Source organism: Pleurodeles waltl, chromosome 10 (assembly GCF_031143425.1).
Source record: "Pleurodeles waltl isolate 20211129_DDA chromosome 10, aPleWal1.hap1.20221129, whole genome shotgun sequence".
Taxonomy (NCBI): Eukaryota; Metazoa; Chordata; class Amphibia; order Caudata; family Salamandridae; genus Pleurodeles; species Pleurodeles waltl.
Genome location: NC_090449.1, coordinates 71,754,303 through 71,766,957, shown reverse-complemented (window position 1 = coordinate 71,766,957; position 12,655 = coordinate 71,754,303).

Sequence of the window (12,655 nt, the reverse complement as noted above, 5' to 3'; positions counted from 1 at the left end):
CGTTTGTTGAGCTAGAGCAATTAGCATTGTAAACTCCTACACTGGACCTTTCTTACCATATAAACTGAAAAGTAAAAGTTTCACATAAGCGAGCTGACGGCCACCATCAGTGCAAAGCAGACACATAAAGGGAAATAAAAGTTCACTCGTAGTGAAACCTATCGGCAAAAGTGCAATTATCCATGTAACCGGCAAATGTGCCATTAACTATGTAACAGGTTCGATGTCATGCAAAGCGCTCGACTTCTGCCCAGTGAGATCGTGCTGCGAAGAAAGAGAAAAATTTGTCCAGAAACCAGATGGAAATCCTCGTATGTTTTCAGTACTTGGTTGCTGCGCTCGAGGAGGGCTAAACACCGGAAAGGGCATGCTTTTTGCATGCCTTTCACTAATGAAAGCAACCCCGCCAGCTACACGTTGCTCTTCGCTGACGACGGCCAAATAGCCAGAAACACGTGTCCGAAGATACGGCACTCGCCGCACCAACTTATGGTGAAAAACTTTTAAAACTCTGTTCAAATTTGTGCTAATGACTGCATTTACCATGATGCCTTGGGGTCACAAATGCTGGAATGGAAGACAGGGTGCTCCCCATTTTGACTGTTGTAATTAAGGCTCCCGTGAGCCTCTGAGCTGACGAGCTCGGGTGAAGCACCTGTGCGCCTTCTTGGGTGGTACTTAAACCTGTGAATACTTTCAAGGCGGCATTTCAAGCAACCCCGCCAGCTAACCGTTGCTCTTCGCTGACGACGGCCAAATAGCCAGAAACACGTGTCCGAAGATACGGCACTCGCCGCACCAACTTATGGTGAAAAACTTTTAAAACTCTGTTCAAATTTGTGCTAATGACTGCATTTACCATGATGCCTTGGGGTCACAAATGCTGGAATGGAAGACAGGGTGCTCCCCATTTTGACTGTTGTAATTAAGGCTCCCGTGAGCCTCTGAGCTGACGAGCTCGGGTGAAGCACCTGTGCGCCTTCTTGAGTGGTACTTAAACCTGTGAATACTTTCAAGGCGGCATTTCAAGCAACCCCGCCAGCTACACGTTGCTCTTCGCTGACGACGGCCAAATAGCCAGAAACACGTGTCCGAAGATACGGCACTCGCCGCACCAACTTATGGTGAAAAACTTTTAAAACTCTGTTCAAATTTGTGCTAATGACTGCATTTACCATGATGCCTTGGGGTCACAAATGCTGGAATGGAAGACAGGGTGCTCCCCATTTTGACTGTTGTAATTAAGGCTCCCGTGAGCCTCTGAGCTGACGAGCTCGGGTGAAGCACCTGTGCGCCTTCTTGAGTGGTACTTAAACCTGTGAATACTTTCAAGGCGGCATTTCAAGCAACCCCGCCAGCTACACGTTGCTCTTCGCTGACGACGGCCAAATAGCCAGAAACACGTGTCCGAAGATACGGCACTCGCCGCACCAACTTATGGTGAAAAACTTTTAAAACTCTGTTCAAATTTGTGCTAATGACTGCATTTACCATGATGCCTTGGGGTCACAAATGCTGGAATGGAAGACAGGGTGCTCCCCATTTTGACTGTTGTAATTAAGGCTCCCGTGAGCCTCTGAGCTGACGAGCTCGGGTGAAGCACCTGTGCGCCTTCTTGGGTGGTACTTAAACCTGTGAATACTTTCAAGGCGGCATTTCAAGCAACCCCGCCAGCTACACGTTGCTCTTCGCTGACGACGGCCAAATAGCCAGAAACACGTGTCCGAAGATACGGCACTCGCCGCACCAACTTATGGTGAAAAACTTTTAAAACTCTGTTCAAATTTGTGCTAATGACTGCATTTACCATGATGCCTTGGGGTCACAAATGCTGGAATGGAAGACAGGGTGCTCCCCATTTTGACTGTTGTAATTAAGGCTCCCGTGAGCCTCTGAGCTGACGAGCTCGGGTGAAGCACCTGTGCGCCTTCTTGAGTGGTACTTAAACCTGTGAATACTTTCAAGGCGGCATTTCAAGCAACCCCGCCAGCTACACGTTGCTCTTCGCTGACGACGGCCAAATAGCCAGAAACACGTGTCCGAAGATACGGCACTCGCCGCACCAACTTATGGTGAAAAACTTTTAAAACTCTGTTCGAATTTGTGCTAATGACTGCATTTACCATGATGCCTTGGGGTCACAAATGCTGGAATGGAAGACAGGGTGCTCCCCATTTTGACTGTTGTAATTAAGGCTCCCGTGAGCCTCTGAGCTGACGAGCTCGGGTGAAGCACCTGTGCGCCTTCTTGAGTGGTACTTAAACCTGTGAATACTTTCAAGGCGGCATTTCAAGCAACCCCGCCAGCTACACGTTGCTCTTCGCTGACGACGGCCAAATAGCCAGAAACACGTGTCCGAAGATACGGCACTCGCCGCACCAACTTATGGTGAAAAACTTTTAAAACTCTGTTCAAATTTGTGCTAATGACTGCATTTACCATGATGCCTTGGGGTCACAAATGCTGGAATGGAAGACAGGGTGCTCCCCATTTTGACTGTTTTCACTAATGAAAGCAAGCAGATTTTAAAGACAAGCTCACAAACCAATGAAAGAAACTGACGTGACATGGGTGTGGTTTGAAGCCCAAAGAGAGACTACAACACGGGACAGAGCGCTTTGCGCTCGCCCGTAAAAATAACCTTGTGTAATGTAAACTGGTGCTCATGTAAAGCACTCCAGTGCCCTCGGGTCGAGTACGTCTTGACTGCAATTGGGGTCAGGTATTTCACCTAGTCATAGGCCTCGATGTTTAGTCATAACAAATTGATTTTAGATGACAGATGTATTAAGTTGTTCGTCATTTACACTTCTGCACCAAATATGAGGGTATTCTTTCATCGTAGAAAAGAGATGCAGTTTACCCCAGGAGTTGGGTTTACCGGGTGTACATGTAGAAAAATACTTCAGCAAGTTATTTCTCATTTATGGACGCAGTTTCCCAGCAGTGTTTTATTTTTTTAAAACATTTTTTTAAAGGTAAGCGGTCAGTGTTTCAGTGCTGTAATGCGTTATTACCAAATTTGTGATACGGTTCTATCACATTATTATGGCTCATACTGCATTGCTCTACATCTCCGTTAAGGGTAGTGCTATTGATCCCTGATGGATCCCAAGGTGTGGCCAGATTCTTACTCCATGGATCCATGTTGCCGAGGTTCTACCCTCAGCTGGATGTTTCCTCTCCGGGAGCGACAGCAAGCAGCAGGCTTGTACCTTCCAGACATCTCTCATTGACAGATTTGCTGATTGTTAAAGGTCGCATTGAACTCAAAACTTTGTTCTATTAATCCCACTGTTCTCCTTTGAAGTTACTATCCCAGCAGAGACTAGGCGTTTTTATACCGGTGCTTCAGGAAGTGATAGATTGTGAGCTACAGACACTAGTCTGGAAAAGGCTGTGTAACGGAGATGGATTTGCACTTACAAAACACTTGCTGCAACAGCGTCCCACAGACTAAACCTAACCAGGAATATTAATGCAGCTCAACTACTACTCCTCCCTCCACCACTAAGTGACTGACTCACTTGGGTATACAAACTCCTTGAATCCTGTTGCAATACAAATAAATGTATAGGTCTATAAGACTTTCTTACCCTGCCTCCCCATTCCTCACCCTACTTTTCCACCACTTTTTTCCAGTCTCTTCACATCTGTCTGTCCTCCAGTTCTTGTACCAACCCTCACTCGACCTTTTTATCCCAATTAATTCTCCCCGAGGCCCCCTCTGGACTTGTAAGCCCTTATTACAGCGTACTGAGGGGCCGGGGACAAAAATGTCATGCCGGGCCTCATATCATTACTTTGCATCACCTAGGGCACGGGTTCCAATTTTTCTGTAATAAGACCTTGTAATGTGAAGTATCAGTTTGGAGTACAAACAGTCTGGAGAAATCTGGACAAAGTAACACAGGACCTCTGCAGAGAGGGCCTTTTAACAAGGCAAAACTGGATTGCAGTTTAAGTGTCCAGTGGGAGATTTTATTGGGCTTTCCTTTTCGCAACAGATCAATCAACGGGGCTGCCATTTCTGCAAATAAATACCCAATAAATGCAATAATACCCAATGAGTCCAATAAAGGATCTAACACTCTTTTTATCAATGGGTCGGGGTAGGTCTTTTTATGGCTTGGACTTTGTCAACTTGGGGGCTGATTATTTCCTTCTGTACTTGATAACCAAGATACCGGATAGAGTTCATAACCGGGACTCATTTCTCCAGGTTAGCAGTCAACCCACCTTCTTTGAGAGTTGAAAGAATTGCCTTTATGTGAATTAGGTGTTGTGTCCAGGATGAACTGTAAATAACAATGTTATCAAGATAGGCGGCTGCATAGCCACGGTGGGGCTGTAGAAGTGTATCCATTAATCTCTGGAATGTTGCCGGAGCTCCATGTATCCAACGAGAAGGACTTTAAACTTTTGTAGGCCAGATGGAGTGGAGAATGCAGTTTTCTCTTTAACATGGGGTTTTAAGGGTATCTGCCAATAAACTTTCATTAGGTTAAGTTAGTGATATATTTAGCTGACCCCGGGTTGTCTATTAGCTCATCTACTCTACGCATGAGATAGGTGTCAAATTTTGCTATACTATTCAATTGCCTGAAATCAATGCAAAATCTAATTGACCCGTCAGGTTTTGGAACAAGGACCACTGGTGAACACCAGACACTAGTAGATGGTTCAATAATCCCGCCTTTTAACATGTAACTTATTTCTTCCTCTACTGCCTTTTGTCTCACTTCGGGTATCCAATATGGTCACAACCGAACTACCTGTTTTTGTCTCTACAATGATGTCATGTTGAACCACAGAGGTATGCCCTGGCTGATGGGGAAAACATCCTGATATTCGTGTATTATGTCCACAAGGTGTTCCTTTTGCTTCAAATCTAAGGTGGGCCCTAAGGGTACATTTGTTTCCAAGAGGACTTATCTTTAGGAACAAACAAAATATCTAGGGGTTGGGAATCAGTCACTCATATGTCTCAGAGGGCTGCCCGCCCACGAGTGTCTTCTTCTTTCTCGCTATTTTTTTAGGCGGTTGATGTGGTAGATTTGTCCTTTCTCCTGGGGCATGAAGAAAAGCCAATTTAAAGGTCACAGGGGTAACTGAGCCACAACTACATATGGACCTTGCCATGTTGCCAACAATTTGTTATCAGATGAAGGCAGGAGTACCAGTGCTTTCTCTCCTACTTTCAACTCTCTGAGTTTGCTATTATGGTCAAAACCACTTTTCTGTTTCGCTTGGGCTTTTCCCATGTTCTGAGGAACATCTTCCCATAGAGTATGCACTCTTTCCTTTAGCTTGGTTACATATTCTATTAATCCCAACCTCTCATCTCACTGCAGCCATATCTAATGGAGTTCTAGATTGTCGACCAAACAATAACTCAAAGGGACTGTATCCGGTAGAGGACTGCACTTATATATACATAGCATACATCACAAGGAGCAATTTGTGATCCCAATCCCTCCCGGTCTCTAAAACTAACTTCTTTAAGATGGTCTTTATAATGCAATTAAATTGCTCAACCAATCTGTCTGTTTGGGGTGATAGAAAGAGGTCCATATTTGGGTGGCTCCTAAGATTTGGCAGTCCCCTGATCCATAAGGAGCTCTTTTGGGAAGCCTAGTCGTGAAAAGAACTTGATCATTGCTTGAGCTACTGCAGTAGTGGTCATACTGGGTAGGGAAATTGCCTTGGGGATACCTGGTGACATATTCTACTAATACCAGTATATACTGATAGCCTTTTACCAAGAAAACTAGAGAACCCACTAAGTCCATGCCAACCCTTGAAAAGGGAATATCTATGATAGGGAGGGGATGTAGCTTTTGTTGATGGTGGGGAGTTGACCAGTTGGAATCTAGTACAAGCAGCACAGAAGCAGTGTATATCGGAAAAGATGCCTGGCCAATAGAATTTCCTCAATAGGTATTCCTCCTTTTGGCCCTACCGTAGTGACCACTCCCAGCCTGACTGTGGGCCAAATGAAGAACTTGTGGTCTAAATGGAAAAGGAACAACCAATTGCGATATGGTATCATTTTGTTTCTTTGCCCTCTTATTTAACAGGCCTTTATGCACATAAAAGTATAGTCCTCCTTGTCAACTGTTGTAGCCCATGATGTTTTTAGGTTTTGGTCCTCCCTCTGGGCCACTCTGAAGCTACGCTTTTCTTCTGTAGGGGTAGCTTTGGAAGGAGACAGAAGGGGGATTCTCCCTCTCCCCAGGTTGCTTGGTTCTCCTGGTGTCATGGCCAGGAGGTCATCTCTTCTCTCTTTGTGTGGTCTCTTCTCCTCTGCTCCTCGTGGAGGTGTTTCGGCTTCATCTTCTCCTTCTCCGCAAGGGTCGTCGGCTTCCTGATGTCCTAGAGAGATTACCGCTAGTGTTTCCTTTTGTTCTCCTCAACGGGTCCTCTCTCCTCTTGGTGTGCACACCTTCATCCTCCACTGCCGTCCAGTTACTGTGATTGGTGCAGCATGTATTGGCGTCCTCAGGGAATACTAAACTGCCTACGAGTGTATTCCCAGTGCCCACAGGGTTTTCCACCAAAGCTGAATTCCGATGGCAGCTCGCTGTTACTGGCACAATCTACTTATGTTCAAAGACAATCATCCTGAGCTACTAATATTGCGATTGTGGTAATAGTGACCCCTGTCAGACAAAATTACATTTGTCGCCACCCTGCGCAACATCACCAGCAGTGATCCCGTCATTGCATCAGGCACGGTTGGCAGCAGTAATGTAAAAAAATGCTTTGTCAATTTGGAATTCCTCTACATGCATAATACATAACAGCCGTAATTCCAATGCCCCTGGCACCATTGTACTAATATTAGTAAGAAGTCCCTGCAACACCACATGACTTACCACTCAGATATCAGTTTAAAATATTTTTTGACCAATCAGCCATTTTTCACCAAATATCAACTTATACGTTCAGAAAGTACACACATTTTTGTCTCAAAAACACCCTCTCAATTTTATTCAACCAAGCAAAAGCTTCTGCTTTACTAGGCTGGGCTGTACACAGAAGAGCTAGTTACACGAATGCTGGAGAGCTATCAGGAGCTCATAAGTTGTTTGTTGGATACGGCTGCTCTACGTGTTTAAGCCATGGTAGCTGTAATTAATGAATACTGCTGGCCTGCTTCAGCATGAGCACTTGGTACTGAAAAATCATGAGGGCTAGGAAATAATGCACATGCTAATCACAGCCACTCCCCTGCCTTAATAGCCTTCTGGCCCATCAATCATGTGCTACTCCTGCAGGAGAGTCCTGCAAATCCAGTGCCACCATCCAGTCTCCTGGCCACTCTGAACTTGTTCTTGAGGAAGAAATACAAAGGGCGAAGATGTAGGATAGGACGAAGGCCTCCATCCTTTTTCAACACTAGGTAATAACAGGAGTAACAAACAGTCCCTATCTCTGATGCCTGCACCCTTTCTGTGTCTCCCTTTGCTCAAACCTCTCCTTGGACTATGGCCAAGTGGTCGTCCGGGAGGTGTTGTGGTGTGGAAGGCATATCTGGAGAATGTAATAGGAAGGCCGGTCAGTAATCATGTTCCACGATCTGGAGCACCCATTGGTCGGATGTGATGCTCCTCCACACAGGGAGGTAGAAGGGATGTGGCCTCCCACCAAGTGGCAGTATCTTGCTGAGGGTGACTTAAAGCAATTTTGTGGCAGCTGCATGAGTGGTGCTGGGATTTAGGTAGTACGATGCCCTTAGAGGCCTCAACACTGTTGACTTGATCGCTGACCTCTATCGTGAAAGGGCTGGGAAGGCTGTTGCTTCTGAAGTATAGTCTGATATTGCTCCTACTGGTATTCCCCTGCTAAAGCCTCAAAAAGTGAGTGTTTGCTGTGGGTACTGCCGAACAGGCAAAGGTAGGCATAGAGAGCAAGCAGTGGCTTTGTTCTCCTATAATAATTCTAAAGCTGAGCCCACCTTCATTCTAAACAGCCTAGTCATTGAAGGGCTTATTCATCATGGATTCTTGGACATCCGAAGAGAAGCCCATGAAGCAAATCCTGGTGTGGCATCGAAGCACCAAGCTACACTGGTCCCAACTGCCATAGCCAGTCGGCCGTCAGGATTAGAGCGATGCAATAAGTCATTATACTAAAAAAAAGTCCCTATTTTGCTTTTAATTTACCAGCAGACACCACTATTAAAAGGTGTGATCCACACTGGTGATCTGCTAGGTAATTTTATTCAAACAGCTGGATCCCAATATTATCCAGAAATATATAATTTCAGCACTCCTTCTAGGTTCATTTAACCACGAGGTTGAGTCCACCCTGGTGGTATTTTCCTACCTAGGTGGGGGTAGGTGGCCAATTGATGAAGCATGACACCATAATGTGTGTGAGACCACCTATTCCGTAAGGAGGAACCCCTGAGATAGGTCCCTAGTATATGGTTTTCACAACCATGTTTCATTAGATTGGATCATGGAAAAGAGTGGTTCTACCACAGGTTGATCAGGTCCTGTAGGTTTGTTTTTTCCCCCCATACTTTTGTGTACACGGTTTCGATTTTGGGAGGTAGTATGGGGGCTATAACCTTCCTTGTCTCTCTTTATGTGTAAAAAGCATCAGAAGAGAAGCTCATGAAGCAAATCCTGGTGTGGCACCGAAGCACCACGCTACGCTGGTCCCAACTGCCCTAACCAGACAGATGGTTGCTTCCAGGCCTGAGAGAGTGGAGTACTTTGCTGCTTCTTGGACGCCTGTGATGAGGTTCTGCAGGGTAGGCTGCATGCCATCTGTGACAGCTAGCAAGATGCTTACCACTCTATGCCACAGTGCATGCAGATATCTCCCCTGGAGGCAAGTAGTATTGACGGACCTGAGGACAGGGTTGGTGGAGGAAAACATACGCTTGGCAAATGTCTCCATGTGTTTTGAGGGACTTATCGGGAGCGGTTGTAGGAAAAGCCTTGCCACTTGCCTAATAACTCTTGGGGGGTGGGTTAAGATCCTGGCTGCTTCCAGGTACCCACCAGACCATCAGTAAGGGCCTTATTGAGATGAAGCAGATGAGCACAATTAAAACATTTGTCTTTGTGCAGGGTGAGATGCATAATGTGTCGCCCTCCTTATCAGCTGTCGGAGATGTCAGAGCTGGCGTTGGGACCCTGGTTTGCTGCATTGGTTGAAGCATTGGAGACAGTATCTGGTGTTGCGCTGGAGCTAGAGTCAGCAGACGGGCTTAAAAATGTGGTAGTACAGTTGATGTTGGGGACAGATCTTCTGGTGGTAATCTGACTGGAGGCTTCCTCAGATCCTTAGGGCCCAAAAGCGCTCCAGAGAGATCTGGTGGGTTACCAAAAATCTTGTTCAAGGTCAGTGTAATTTCAGAGTTGTTGAGGCGTCGCTGGTGGCCTGTGGAAGTCGGGCTTATGGGGATTTATTGTGGAATCAATTCGGAGAGGGGTGGAATGATTCTCTGGCCTGGAAGTACCTGTGGCTTCACTCAACTCTGAACGGTGGGTTTGGTGGGACAACGGTAACCTGTGCTTCAGCTTCTTATGCTTTTTTTACTTACCTGAATTGCTGGACTTCGAAGATGAACAGTTGCAAGATTGGCCCCGGAGTGAGAGCGCGTCTGCGCCTTCAGCTTTGACTGGGACCAGCACTTCCTCAACTTCCTCTGTAGTTCTGCGAGGGCAGGTTTGGCTTCGTGGTCGCAGATGGCCTTCTTACCTATCTTCACTCAGCATTTGCACAACACTGAGTTGTGCTTGGAGCTGAGGCACCAGAGACGAAAACTGTGGGTCTGTTACTGACCTCTGACGGTTGCAGTCCTTGCAAGGTTCAAACCCTGTATTCTTTGGATGCGACACGGCCCTTGTACATTGGTTAAATTTGAGGGAAAGGAATACCGTCAGACCGACGTGATGTGATGGAGCTCTGAATCCGCGTGAGAAGACAGGAAAAGAAAGGAACTGACGTCAGCGCGGAAGAGGCGCCGATGTAGTTGCCCTGTCGGCACACCTGGGGCAGGAAGGCTTCGACACAGAGCCGCCCAGTGCCATTGTGGGAATTAACAAGGTGAGGAATCTGCGGTTGGATAGAATCTCTTCCAGAAAAGGTGCTTCCCCATGTACGCAACTTGTTGCTCTTTTTTTTTACCATCAAAACATTTTCTAACTGTCTTCCTAATTAAGTCTTAAACAGTATCTTTTTTCAAGGACGTGCTTCAGATCTTTGGCAGCTGAAAGCAGCCCTTGAGTGTGACCAGAGAATGGAAAGTGATAGAAGAGGTCTATGGGTGGAACACGGAGGAGGTTTGGGGTGTAGGAAGGCGAAACGTTTCGGTGGAGAGGCAAGGGTGTCCGGGGCAGAAGTGAGTGAAGCGAGCGACGGGTAACAGCAAGGAGAGGTCAGTGACTTTTTTCTGCAAAGAATTCCTACGAGACTGAAAGTGAAGAGAGAACAACAATGGACTCGTTTTTGTTCTGTGAGATTGAAAACGATTTGCTTTTTTTTTACATTTTCACTCATCCCATCACTTTAGGTACATGAGTGAGCTGAGTTTTCCGATAGAATTGGGGGTAAGGAAGGATCTCACCTTGTTAGTTTGATATCTAGATTTGCTGTTTGAAGGTCACAGATGAAAACAAGGCCAGTAGTCTTTTAGCTGTGTGGTTAAGGGCCGAGATTAGCTCTTTGAACTCCGATGCGCCCTGATTTTCCTCTAGTTCAGATGGTTCTTAGAGGCTCAGTTGCCTGCGAGATCGAATGTCCCATAAGAAGGATCTTTTGAGATTGTGCTTAATATATAAAGCACAGTTAGTTGCCTTAACATTCCCATTTTAGATGTTTGGGGGCCAAATTCACAAAAGATTGTGTGAGTATGTGAAATAGTTCTACTTAAAATACTCATAACAAATGCCCTTGTAACCGGCCCCCACGTACAGATCACATTGCTACAGACACTGAAAACCACATATCTTTCTCCGGTTTTTCTGTGCCCTCGAAATGAAACGAAAGTTTGAAGTATTTGCTAGAGTGCACCACCATCTAGTGGAATGTGGTAGAAATGCAGTTTAATAATTTTTATTGATTATTTTCTTATATTTTCTTAGACAGTACAGGTTCCTTTACATACATGCTGTGTGTTTCTGAATAGCAAAACATTGTGAGAAATGGTTATTGGTAAACATTTGTGAATGTTTTGTTGATGGGAGTTTTTGCAGGGCTGCCCTGACATCGGCGAAAGCGTGTTATAGAAGACAGTGCTATGTGTAATTAATAATTGCTTGGAAGATATAAGCAGTCAATTCCAAGTAAGTATTTTATTTGACTGTTGAAATGCCATACTTATGTTATAATATATGTTTTAGGATCAATATGTGTGCATTATATATTTTGATATAAAACTGAATTATGAGTGATTTGCATTTTCACATAATGAAACAGCTGAGCCATATAAAATAATGCTTTGGATCTGTTAGCCAAAACATACTTATTTATGTATTGTACATAGTTATATGAACAATTTGAAGCCACATTGTTACGTAGTTGGTTGTGACCAAGTGTCAGAACCCCTATCAAAGGTTCACACGAGGCCCACTCTTGAGACTGATATGTCGGACCCAATTTACTATGGCCTGTGAGCAACTGGGCTAAGTACTAACCCATCAGCACTTGACTTTCAATGGTAGTGCAGGTCAAGCAGTCCAACACTTTGAGGGTTGGGCGGGGTGTGCAAGGTTTACACTGATAGAAGACTCAAAATACACTTAGCAACCCGAATAAATGAATGATGTAGGTCTGGGGAAGCTTCTTGTCTTTAACAAAAAAGTAGATCTTTTAGTTACATAGGTGCAACTCACCACGCTTCACTTCCTCACTGTATAAGGGTGATGGCCTTCTCTGCTGCCTGCACCTGGCATTTGAGGTTCACAGGTAGCGGCAAACAAGGCGATGGCTCACTTAGGCCACAGCGCTGTAAAGAGTGATGGACCTCCTCGTTCACATTGATGCATCATTGCAACAGCCCTTAATCTTCACAGTGGGCCCACCTGGCATACGGGGTCACTGACTTGAGCAGCACATAGGCAGACACAACAATTGGTGCTGCGGTCTTGACTGGACCATGAATCTCACACTTTGCTTAAGGGGTCCACCCAACAGGATCCGCACTGGACCTCTGTCCCTCAAGGCACTCTCCTCTTCCTCAGAGGGTCCTCTCGTCTCAGCAGACATGCAGCTGCTGGTGCTCGAGTGCAAGTGTCTTGATTCCCCTGGGTGATGTCCCCCCACCCAGCATGGAGACTAGCAGACCTTGGTCCCCAGTCCTGGTCACAACAGGCAGAAGTCCTGCTGTGCTTCTCCATGCTGATGTACATCCCTAGTTCAACTAGGTTAATCTTTTGACAATTCGGGAGACCTAAGCTCCCCTTTTTATAATTTATTTACAGACACAGATCTGATTTAGTGTCTCAGTCTTTGAAATTTGTACTGTGGCTCTTGCCTCCCTTAAAGTGCCACCTGCTCTGTCCTACCATTTGACCAGGAATAGTCTGTCACAGTAGGAGTGACTTTAACCTCCATAGTCCCCACAACACAGGCCTTGGGTGTGACTAGAGAATCACACCCGGATGTCAGCCTCAGTGATTTATACCTGACAAAA